General features: G+C 40.0%; 1 protein-coding gene across 2 annotated transcripts in view; it reads left to right on the plus strand.

The window, feature by feature from the left end:
* The window catches only part of LOC106081794 (tachykinins), an 89,517-nt gene that overhangs the window by 10,997 nt on the left and 65,418 nt on the right, over positions 1–13,102 (plus strand). The gene's annotated exons all lie outside the window — the stretch shown is intronic.

Genomic DNA, 13,102 nt, shown 5'->3' on the forward strand with positions numbered 1-13,102 from the left:
TTTTAACATGAAGGCATTATAGAAAAGGGAAATAGATTTTAAAGAAATAAAGATACTATAAACAGAAACTAAAACAACTAAGGAATGTGCTAAGTTCAGCTGGGCCAAATCTTGGGAACCCAGCACTACGAGTTCTGGTAACAATTTGCTCAACACAAAAATGCAAAATTTGCCCATTAACATTCCACTAAGGAACAGGGGCAAACTTCTCACATATCAATGAGTGCAGTCCGATTCAAGTTTAATCTCAATGATAAGAGGCCTCCTTTTTATAGCCGAGTCTGAAAGTCGTGCCGCAGTGCAACACCTCTTTGGAGCAAAGTTTTACATGGCATAGTACCTCACAAATGTTGACAGCATTAGGACGGAAAACCACCGCCGAAAATGTTTCTGATGGTCTCGCCAGGATTCGATCCCAGGCGTTCAGCGTCATAGGCAGACATGCTAACCTCTGCGCTACGGTGGCCTCCAATACAACCAGGCAAAAATTAAAGCTTCTAGGAACCGAACATGGATAATCGTGAGATCGGCTTATATGGGAGCTATATAAGGTTAAAGACCGATTTCGACCGTACTTGTCATAGTTGTTGCATTTCGTAGCCGAAGGTTGGGTTAGGTTAGGTTTAAGTGGCAGTCTGCCATCAGACTCACTTAGACGTTTTTGTCCATTGTGATACCTCAGGAACAGAAGAAGGAAGATGCCATCTAGTTCTTACCATTGAATCATCCAGATTGCTTTAAAAAGCCCAACAACTTGCGAATGTTCACATCTGCCGACTCAGACAGGTTCTCAAAGAAATCAGAATCTAAAGTGGAACTCCTTCTGACTGTTAGTGCGGGACACACGCACAGAAGGTGTTCTATAGTCTTTTCTTCTTCGATGTCCTCACAGCTTCTGCAAAAGAGTGTTTTCCGATTAGACAGTGACCAGTCAGGACGGACACAATGACTGAGACGTCTGTTCTAGCCAATGACAGCAAAGCAGCAGTCCTCTTCAAGTCAAGCTTAGGTTAGGTTAGGTTTAAGTGGCAGTCTGCCATCAGACTCACTAAGACGTTTTCGTCCATTGTGATACCACAGCAGCAGAAGAAGGAAGATGCCTTCCAGTTTCTACCATTGAACCATACAGATCGCTTTAAAAAACCCAACAACTTGCGAATGTTGACATCCGCGGAATCTGAATGTTGACATCCGCTGATTTCTCAAAGAAATGAGAATCTTAAGTGGAACTCCTTCTGACTGCTAGTGCGTGACACACACAGAAGGTGTTCTTTAGTCTCTTCTTCTTCGATGTCTTCACAGCTTCCGCATAAGACGGTGCTGGCAACCTTCAGTCTGTCCGCATGTTTTTCGATTAGACAGACATGACGGACACAATAACTGAGATGTCTGTTCTAGCCAATGACAACAAAGCGGTAGACCTCTTCCAGTCTAGATTAGGCCACATAGTTATGGAATGCTCACAGGCCTCTCTTTGTGACCATCTATCATTCATTGCCCTTCGGGCCTGGTCCTAAAAACTTAGCTTACATGTCGCTAGAGGCATACCCATAGATTCCAGTATCCCTGGAATGTGTAGGGCAATTCCTAGTCTCGCAAGCTCGTCCACTTTACCATTCCATGGGATAGCTCTGTGGCCCGGCGCTCAGAACAGGTAAATTTTAAACTGTTCAGCCATCTCGTTGAGAGATCTGCGACAGTCGAGAGCGGTTTTTGTGTTCAGAAATATGTGCTCCAGGGATTTAATGACTGCCTGGCTGTCTGAGAAGATATTAATGCCAATCGTCGTAATGACCTTATATCCATTCCACCACTTCCATTCTAAGCAGAATCCATGGTGTCGGGTTCCCAAGATACGGACCGACTGAACTTAACACGCTTTTACTTATAAAAATTTAGAATGGTTAAAGCTGAGGTCTTAGCGAGATCGTGTGCAAAATTTCAAGGCACTAGGTTGTTCAGGCGCCATTTGCAGGCTCCTAAAATTGGTCACTTCGGTTTTTGGAAAATTTGTTGGGGCTGCCAAATCTTCGTTTGTGGTCCGATTTCCAATGGATTTGCTGGGTAGCGCTCAAAAATTCCTAACAAAAAGTCTTCTCACGATTTCGTTAACACCTCAGCTCTTAAGCTCGATTTAGCTGAAATTGTGCACCAAGTGTTTTATTTTGACTTTCTACAACTCTGCCAAATATGGTCCAAATCGGTTCATAATATAGCTCCGACATAAACCGATCTCGGATCTTGACTTCATGAGCCGCTGGAGGGCGCAATTATAATCCGATATGGCTGCCATTTTACATGAAGTGTTTTGGTTAGACCACCAACAGCTGTGCATAAATATTTCTTATTAGTGCAGGTCGATTGGGATTGTAAATGGGTCATATCGGTCCAAGTTTTCGTATAGCTGCCATAAAACCGATATCGGATCTTGACTCCATGCGCCGCTAGAGGGCGCAGTTATTATTGGATATGGCTGAAATTTTACATGAAGTGGTTTGATTTGACCAGCAACAGCTATGCCAAGTATGGCTCAAATCGGTTCATAACCTGATATAGCTTCCATATAAACCGATTTCGGATCTTGACTTCATGAGCCGCTAGAGGGCGCAATTATTATCCGATTTGTCTAAAATTTTACACAATGAATTCCATTTTGATCTCCAACAGCCAAAGTAAGTACGGCTCAAATCGGCTCATGACCTGATATAGCTCCCATATAAACCGATCTCGGATCTTAACTTCATGAGCTCCCAAAGGGGCGCAATTATCCGATTTGGCTGAAATTTGGCATTGAAGTGTTTTGGTCTGACCACCAACAGCTGTGCCAAGTATGGCTTAAATCGGTTCATTATCTGATTAAGCTCCCATATAAACCAAATAATCACGAATATTGACTTGAACCGCTAGAGGGCCCCATTATTTTCCAATTTGGCTGAAATTTTGCATGAAGTGTTTGCTTGTAGCAATTGCGTAGCTCCCATATAATCCGATCTCGGATCTTGACTTCGTAAGACTCTAGAGGGCGCAATTATTATCCGATTTGGCTGAAATTTTGCATAAAGCGTTTTGGTTTTACTATCAATAACTGCGCCAGGTATAGCCCAAATCGGTTCACAAACATATATAGTTCCAATATAATCCGATCTCCCGATTATACTTCTTAAACCTCTAGAGGGCGCAATTTTTATCCGATTTTGCTGAAATTATACACAATGAATTCCACTTTGGTCTCCAAAAGCCAGACCACGTATGGCCCCAATCGGTTCATAACTTGGTATAGCGGAAATAGCATAGCAACTCTTATCCATTATCCTTTGTATGTCTACAAAAGGATATCGGCCAAAGAACTTGACAAATGCGATCCATGGGGGGGGGGGGTATATAAGATTCGGTCCGGCCGAACTCAGCACCCTTTTACTTGTTTTTACTGCTTTTTTTATGTTCTCCCATTGTGCGACGGGTAGCCTGGATTCGTAGTTTAAAAGACAAGGTAGTGCAGTGAAGAACTATTACAATCACCTATTATTCCGGCAGGGGGATTCTCACTCATATCTCTCGGGTCTGGATTTTAACATAATTGAAAACTTCTCCTTGAAACGAATTTTTAAGTAAAATGGCATTCCCATATACTTAAAAAAAATTTAAATATTGTTAAATGGTAACCAGTGATTGTGTTACAATATGATTTTCCAAAGAATTTTACCATCTTGGAATTTATAGGAACTGAAACAATTTTCATGAAATTAAAACTAGGTTTTCTTTTTTAAAATACCTTAAATAAAGCACTCAATTTAATTAGTGTTTTTCTTAATTTTTTATTGATTTCCTGGTGTTGTTGTGTTGCTACTGTGTCTCTTTCCTTTTCTTTTGGCCATTTTGCCAGACCTTTTTATTCCTTATAAAAACACATCAAGTAAATATTTATATTTTTCCTGCAACACATAAAATTATGATAAAATATGTCTTTACAAAGTGAAAGGAAACAAAAAGCTAAAATCACTAAATCCTGCCATCTACCTACCTGCTCTATGGGAAGTAAATCATTGTCCTTGAATGCGATGTGGTATGAAGCATATAAATGTAACCATGGATAGGATATTGTTATTAACTTTGCCTTTATAATATGCCTACAAACCACAACAAGAAATCTCATAGGTTATGCATTTATGAATGATTCAAATGGCATCTCATATTATACCAGATGGTCAATGTTGCGACAAAAAATGTGTTTCCCAGCCAAAACTTGGAAGGTTAATAAAAACAATTAAAAATATTTATATAAACGCATAAATATTTATGTTATACCTAAAAAGTTTGAGGCCACTGTGGCGCAGAGGTTGTCATGTCCGCCTAAGACGCCGAAAGCTTAGTTATCCCCTAACTAATGCTGGCGTCATTTGTGAGGTGTTCTGCCATGTTAAAACTTCTCTGCTAAGTGGTGTCGCTATGCGGCACGCCGCACAGTGGAAGAAAATCGAAAAAATTAATAAAAAATATGCCGTGTTAGAACGGGTAGAGATATCTCATTGAAATTTGGAATGATTAGAACTGAGGTGTTAGCGAGATCGTGCGCAAGATTTCAAGGCCCCAGGTGGTCCGGGCGCCTCTTTGCAGGCTCCTAAATTTGGTCACCTCGGAGTTTCGAAAAATTGTTCGTGCTGCCAAATTTTCATTTGTGCTCCCTCCACCATAGGATGGGGGTATACTTATTTCGTCATTCCCTTTGTAACACCTCGATTATAAATGGGCCAAATCGGTCCATGTTTTGATAGAGCTGCCATATAAACCGATCTTGGGTCTTGACTTCTTGAGCCTCCAGGCTGAAATTTTGCACGTGGTGTTTTGGTGTCACTTCCAACAACTGTGTTGACTATGGTTCAAATCAGTTCATAACCTGATATAGCTGCCATATAAACCGATCTCCCGATTAGACTTCTTAAGCTTCTAGAGTGCACAATTCTTATCCGATTTAGTTGAAATTTTGCACATATCGTTGAGGAATGAATTTCAACAACTGTGCCAAGTATGATCTGAATCAGTTCATAACCTATTATAGCCACCATATAAACCGATCTCCCGATCAGACTTCTTGAGCCTCCAGAGGACACAATTCTTATCCAATTTGGTTGAAATTCTATATATGTCGTTATGGTATGACCTCCAGCAACTGATTGATAATCGGTTGATAACCTGATATAGCTGCCATATTAACAGATCTCCCAATTTGACACTTTGAGCCCCTGGAGGGCGCAATTTGTACACGCTTTGCCTGAAATTTTGGCGGTGGTATTTTGATATGACTTCTAACACTCATGACAGGTACGGTCCTTACCGGCCAATACCGCATATGTATTGAAGACATTCCCCATTGTTAATGTTTTTTCCCAACTAACAAAATTTTCCGATTTCGGTCCGACATCAGTCCGACATCAGTCCGACAATCGGATTAATCATCCGATATCGGATCCGATGTCTTACCGGCATCGTAACTAAAAACGAGAGAAGTGGTTGTCATGTTGTCGGAACGACACGGCTAAGGGAAACCTGATATATTTACCGCCATATATTGGGTTGCCCAAAAAGTAATTGCGGATTTTTCATATAGTCGGCGTTGACAAATTGTTTCACAGCTTGTGACTCTGTAATTGCATTCTTTCTTCTGTCAGTTATAAGCTGTTACTTTTAGCTTGCTTTAGAAAAAAAAGTGTAAAAAAGTAAATTTGATTAAAGTTCATTCTAAGTTTTATTGAAAATGCATTTACTTTCTTTTAAAAAATCCGCAATTACTTTTTGGGCAACCCAATATATCGGACCGATGTCGAAGCAAAGTTCCAGGGAAATTTGAATGGGAAATTTTACGTCGTACCGAATTCGTAGACGCTTTCGGATCGATTTCTTACAAAATGCGTACGATTTTGCCTATGAATCAGTCCGATTTCGGACCGATTTCTTGACGAATGTCTTATAACTGTTGAAAGAAAACAAAAATCCCAAGGCAACAGTTAATGGCACCGCAAGCAATTCCAAAAAAAAAAAACAAATACAAAAATACAAAATATCCCCCCTCCACCACAAACAAAACTTAATGCAACATTAACTTAAAGCAACATCTTCGTCTTCCTTGGTTTCGTCCTCAAGCCATTCCTTGTAGTCCATCCCGACATTATCTAAATAACCTTCACATCATCTTGCTGCTCGTTGATAGAAACTTACCTCATATCAGTAACACGTCATCGTTGGGAGACTTAAACCGCGTGTTATGCATTGGCTGTAACATATGCGGCATTGCAAACCTACAATGCTATATGGTGTTGTGGTCTGGTGGATGGCAATTCAAAAATCCAACTATCGTTCATACTCAGTCGAATCATAAGAATTGGATGTGTGCATGTGGGTCATGAGATGCCAATTTTTCTTTCGGTGTACTTTATGGAGCGGATTGGGGCTACCATATCCTTGGTCAGACGTTAGTGCAGGCCACCGTAGCGCAGATGTTGGCATGTACGCCTATGACACTGAACGCTTGGGTTCGAATCCTGGCAAAAATATCAGAAAAATTGTTCAGCGGTGGTTATCCTCTCCTAATGTTTGCGACATTTGGGAGGTACTTTGCCATGTAAAAACTTCTCGCCAAAGAGGTGTGGCACTGCGGCACGCCGTTCGGACTCGGTTATAAAATTTCCTCTTTTATAAGTTAATATTCGAGATAATGTTCAGAATGCAACAGATGGCAAATGGTCACATATTGAGATCCATGAAAGCTTCAAGATTTCCCAATCCAAACATAAAGATATCTACGGCTCTGTTGTGTTGTTTGAGTGGAAAAGAAGTCTGTCTTTCATCGTGCGTCATGACAGGTCACTGTCGGATTAGCAAGCATGCTGATCGACTTCAGGTAGCAAGTAATGATTTCTGCAGAAACTATGAGAATGTTAAGGCGGATGAAGGTTTGTCTGATTAAGTGTATTCGCAAGTAGTAAGGCTTTCAAGTGCGGTCAGGCATGTTTAACAATAGGCAATCTAGAAGGCAATATTTTCTCCCTAATTCTTGTGGTATCTCAATGGACTAAACTGTCTTAGTGCATCTTAAGGCTGATTGTCATAATAACAGGACTTAACCTTACATAGTTTTGAGGTTTTCGGAAGAGAATTCCATGACAGCCTAATACACACCCACTCTCTTATGAGCATTTTAAAGAATAATAACAATAACAATGCCTAAGTTGTCCGCACATGTGAATGGAATATAAAAAAAAGCGAATTGACATATAAACATGAAAACGTGTGTGTGTGTGTGTGTGTGTACACATGTAAGTAAGAGAGGTTTGTTTGTTTGGACAAATGTCAACATAGTGAATGGACCCATGGGCATTTACATTATTAGCCTTAGCTTCTACGGTGCTGCAGCCCGATAGGACACTGGGTAGGCTCACTCAATAGTCGGCAGTTTGGCACTTGATATCATGTACTACATCCATAATCATTGTTGTTTTCTTTTTTGTTTTTTGTTTTTCTTATGACAACTCTCAAGAAAATAAAGACAAAACAAACGCCTTAAAGTATACTTCATGCCATACCATAACCATTCCATTCATTCATCATTCAACCCAGTATACATGCCGCTGCTGCAGCTTCTACATTGGAATTATGGCTAGCCTGCTGCTGCTTCAGTTGGTTTTTTTTTTGGAGTGGCTTGTTCAGAGATCTCCCTCGAGCCACTTGAGGGGTCAGAGCAATGTATTTATTTTATATGAATGTAAAACATTTTTGTTCTTCATTTAAAAACAAAATCATATTTTTTTGCGACTTGTGTTCTAATGTTTATCTACAGGGCCGACTAATTGTTCACTAATGGTGGATTTTCAGAAAACCAATGTAATTTTTTACAGCTACATATCTCTAACATATGTAGGTGATTAGGGAAACAATGTCACTGCAAGGTACACTCAGAGAAAAATTTAGTTCAAGCTTCATTTTTGCCAAACAAATGTACCGTAACAACTTTGAAGTGTTATAATAACATGACCTGCTGCTGTTGCTATCTTCATAGTCTTTGTGCTAAACATACCAACAGTCTTAAAGAATGTCACATGTGTTTGAGGCACAACTTCCATTAGAAAATTTCACTTTTTACTGTAATTACAAGATGTTTTTGAGTAAAGAAAAAAAATCACACAACACAAAACCAACTACAATTACTTTGGCTTTTCCACCTTGAAAACCTTAAGTCTCAACCATGACAGCCATGGAGTGTAAATTGTGGTATTGTAAATTTCCACCCACTAAGTAGCACTAATCACGTAGCCACGTAGGAAATCTCATAAGTGTCACAATAGCGACTTAATCATTCACGAATCTTTTGTATGTGAAATTTGTAATTAGGGGCAAAACACATTTTCCAAATGCTAAATAACCCCAAGGACACGGATATAATGCTGTCAAGCAGCTCAACTCTATCTCTTTAGTTAGCTATGGCCTCTTGAATATGGGATTTCTGGGAGACATTTGTACAACTCTAAGAGTGCTAATTGACCTAAGGTCACGATTTCATATTTTACTTAATTTCACAAAACAAAAATACAAACCTATGGCGTTGATGTGTGATATAATTAATATCCGCTTTTCAATTAGACGGGTATTATTAACATCCTACATGAAAGTTAACAATGATATTTGAGGAGGGGGGAGTTGGTATTCTGGGAAGTCATGCGGTCTTATAAGGAAACTGTAGAATAATTTAACTAATTAAAAGAAAGGCTCATCAAATTGGGCCATTTGAAATTCATGCATGATTATCAAGAACATTAACTGGGAAAATGTTTGAAATAACTTTGAAATTGTAATACAAGGGTAAGATTGCAAACAAATAAGGAAAGGCAAAAGTCGGGCAGTGCCAACTTTATAATACCCTACACCTAGCCTATAAGTACAAAGTGGGAGTAATCTCTTATTCTGAAACAATGTTCATGTACCTCGCTGGATGTTTTAAGATGGGTTAATAAATAATCCGTATCACATTTCGAGCAAAAATGTTCAAACTATAATAACTACGGTTGACAAATGACAACATAATTGCAAATAACCCAAAATCTGACGAAAATCTATATATGGGCGATCTAAACCGATTCCGAGCAAACTTCTCAGATATTGTGGTAGGCATCGGGGAAAGCGTTATGCACAATTTTGGCAAGATTCTTCAATAAATGCGCCTGCAGTGGCTCTAGAAGTGAAAATCGGGCGATATACATATATGGCAGCTCTATCTAAATCTGAACCGATTTCTATGAAATTCACCAGTAATGTCGAAAGTTATAAGAAAATCCTTCTTGCCAAATTTCGAGAGAATCGTTTTACAAATAAGCACTTTATTGCAATATTTCTCAAAAATCTGACGAACATATATATGGGAGCTATATCCAAATCTGAACCGATATCGAGCAAACTTCCTAGATATTGTGTAGTAGTCGTAGACTAAAACGTTATACAAAATTTTGGCAAGATTGGTCAATAAATGCGCCTAAAGTGGCTCTAGAAGTGAAAATCGGGCGATATACATACATGGCAGCTATATCTAAATCTGAACCGATTTCTATGAAATTCACCAGTAATGTTTAGAGTCAAGAAAAAATCAATCCTGCCAAATTTCGAGAGAATCGGTTAACAAATGAGCACTTTATTGCAATATTTCTCAAAATCGGACGAACATATATATGGGAGCTATATCTAAATCTGAACCGATTTCAAGCAAACTTCCTAAAAATTGTGATCGGCATCGAGGAAAGCGTTGTGCATAATTTTATCAAGATTGTTCAATAAATACGCTGGCAGTGGCTCTGGAAGTTAAAATCGGGCGATATATATAAATGGCAGCTATATCTCAATCTGAACCGATTTCTATGAAGTTCACCAATAATATTAAGAGTCATAAGAAAATCCTTTCAGCCAAATTTCGAGAGAATCGGTTAACAAATGAGTACTTCATTGCAATCTTTCTCAAAATCGGAGGAACATATTGGGTTGCCCAAAAAGTAATTGCGGATTTCTTAAAAGAAAGTAAATGCATTTTTAATAAAACTTAGAATGAACTTTAATCAAATATACTTTTTTTACACTTTTTTTCTAAAGCAAGCTAAAAGTAACAGCTGATAACTGACAGAAGAAAGAATGCAATTACAGAGTCACAAGCTGTAAAAAAATTTGTCAACGCCGACTATATGAAAAATTCGCAATTACTTTTTGGGCAACCCAATATATATGGGAGCTATATCTAAATCTGAAACGATTTCGAGCAAATTTCCTAGATATTGTTGTAGTTGTAGAGGAAAGCGTTATACAAAATTTTGGCAAGATGGGTCAATAAATGCGCTTACAGTGGCTTTAGAAGTGAAAATCGGGCGATATACATATATGGCAGCTATATCTAAATCTGAACCGATTTCTATGAAATTCACCAGTAATATCGAGAGTCACAAAAAAATCCTTCCTGCCATTATACTTTGTTTGCCTATAGAGAGATACCAGGCAAGGAACTTGACAAATGCGATCCATAATTAAAGCCAAATCCGACTAGCATTACGTCCTCTAGAGGCTCAAGAAGAAAATCGGGAGATCGGTTTATATGGGAGCTATATCAGGTTTTGGAACGATTCAGACCATACTTGACACATCTGTTAAATGTCATAGAAAACATCATAGTACAATATTTCAGACAAATCGAATAAGAATTGCGCTCTCTAGAGACCTCTATGTACTCGGCTACCAGGGACTATAAGTCCTACACATTTTCTACTCTAGACTATGCATAGCTATGGAGCGCATAGCTGACACTTTGAAAAAGAGCAAAACACCCCGCGAATTGCTTACATCCAACTAGCATGCACATATCGATTGAGGGCGCTTTTGACAATGTGAGGAAGTGCAATCTGATCCAACTCCAAAGCGACTGACCAGACAAGTGTTTCGCAACAACTGCTGAGTCGTTTCCTAACTCACCCCATCTATTCACTTTCAATTGAAACTTGTTGGAGCCGAAGGATACACCTCTTTACACATGTTGAAGTCTACGGGGCAGCCAGAGCTTAGCACGTACATAGCATGCCACCATTTACCTGTAGCCTGGCTTATACGTGTAGCTTTAAGGCTAGCCTATGCAGCGTATCTCAGAGCCCAATTAAGAGAGCATCTCTTCTAATCGGTGAGAGTTTTAGAATCAATCGCACCAAGCCTCTCAATAAACCTGAGAAGAATGCGCCTTTTATTATTCTAACCTCTTAAAGAGCGTATTGATTTGCCAGAAAATGCCGATGGCCTAGGCAAATTATAGGCATGCGAACATAAAACAGGTTCAGCCTTGTCCTCAAGTTTCGAACCTGGTGTTCTCTTCAAAAGCCCCTGCAGACCACGGGTTTCTCAGCTAGTGGTAACCGCAGCAGTTAGGTCTTTCGAGTCCATTGTAAGCCTACTACCGGGCTCTATATCTTGCCCTCCACCAGAAACAGACGCAGATCATTTACCTCCTAGTGGATAAGTTAGGTTAGGTTGAAAAGAGGATGCGGATATTAATCCGCCCCATGCCACTATGGACATACACCTTAGCCAGTAACCGGCTTGTTGAGCGCTCTGAATGCTGAAAAAGTAACCTCGAAGAAGCCCCTATGTTGGTTCATGTCTGGTATTATGTACCCACTTAAGTGCCGGTATCTGTTCGAGGCGAAAGCCGAGCAATGACATGGAAAATGCTCCAACGTCTCATCATCTTCCCCGCATAACCTACACATGCTATCACTTGCCTCACCGATTTTACATAAGTGAGCTAGTAGTCCTATATGTCGTGTTATGACAAGCTATACAGACCTCCTTCTTACTTCCTTTAGGTAATAGCTTCGTCTTCTCACGATCTGGATCTCCCCATAGGAACTTCGTCGTCCTACCGACTGTATTGCTGTTCCACAAGGTTGCGTGCGCATTTGTCGCCCACGCCCTTAACTCGGACTGCGTTGACTCGAAAGGTTTCGGGTTAACCAAGTTTATTGACGGCAGTTCTCTGGCCTTCAATGCCAAATCGTCTGCTGTCTCATTCCCAGTTACTTCGCTTTGGCCCGTCACCCAAACGATGCGGATCGTGCCTTCCTCAGAGAAGGCGTTAATCTCCTTCTTACATTCCAACACTGTTCGTGATCTTACCGTCCTGGTTGTTGTTGCCCTTATAGGCTGTTTACTGTCCGTAAAGATGTTCATACTCTACGTCCTCGCGTTAACACCACATCACCTCACGCATTCCGTGATCGCCCGGATCTCCGCCTGCAGGACAGGATCTCAATCCCTGGGTTCTGAATGTAGACCTCTAGGCCCACTCTGTCCTCGAGCTTTGATCAATCCTTGTAACATGATCGTACAGATGACAATGCTAGGGTTCCGTCAATCCAAGAATGTGCCGCTGGCAGCAGTGCCACGCACTCGACTTTAAGTGTGGATAACACTATCGCACCTTTTCTTGAGCGACTTAACACTTTTCCGAAAAAATAACTACTTTTTATGAGTTGAGGAATATCCTTGCGAAGCGAAATAACAAAACATCCGTTCCATCGGGTTCAAACAAGAAAAACCTCACCATTGAGTGCAAAAACAAAAATTTCTTGCTTCTCAACTACGCGATCGCATTTTCATTTTGTACGTAATTCAAGGCGTGGAAGATAACATGTCTGTCTATATCTCTGAAGGCCTGGGTTGAAATCCTGTTGAGAACATCGGAAAATTTTTCTGCAGTGATTATGCCCCTAACGATTGTTGTGAGGTCTCGAACATGTAAAACTTCTCTGCAAAGATGGAGAAAAGTTGCATTTGAACTGGGCTACAAAAAAGTGGGCCCCTTGCTATTGAGCTCAAACTTGGATCGGACAACACTCATTGATATGATTGAGAAGCTTTCCCCTTATTCCTTAATGGAACTTTGGGGGTAAAATTTGCACTTTTTTGATGTTTTAGGAGAAGTGAATCCGATGTTCCTTTAGTGGATATTCCGGCGATAATACAGCGTAATAACAAATCTTACATTCTCTAAATCTGCCAAGAACTTTGCAATGATCATAAGGACGACTATGAA

This window comes from Stomoxys calcitrans, chromosome 2, assembly GCF_963082655.1.
Source record: "Stomoxys calcitrans chromosome 2, idStoCalc2.1, whole genome shotgun sequence".
NCBI classification, from domain to species: domain Eukaryota; kingdom Metazoa; phylum Arthropoda; class Insecta; order Diptera; family Muscidae; genus Stomoxys; species Stomoxys calcitrans.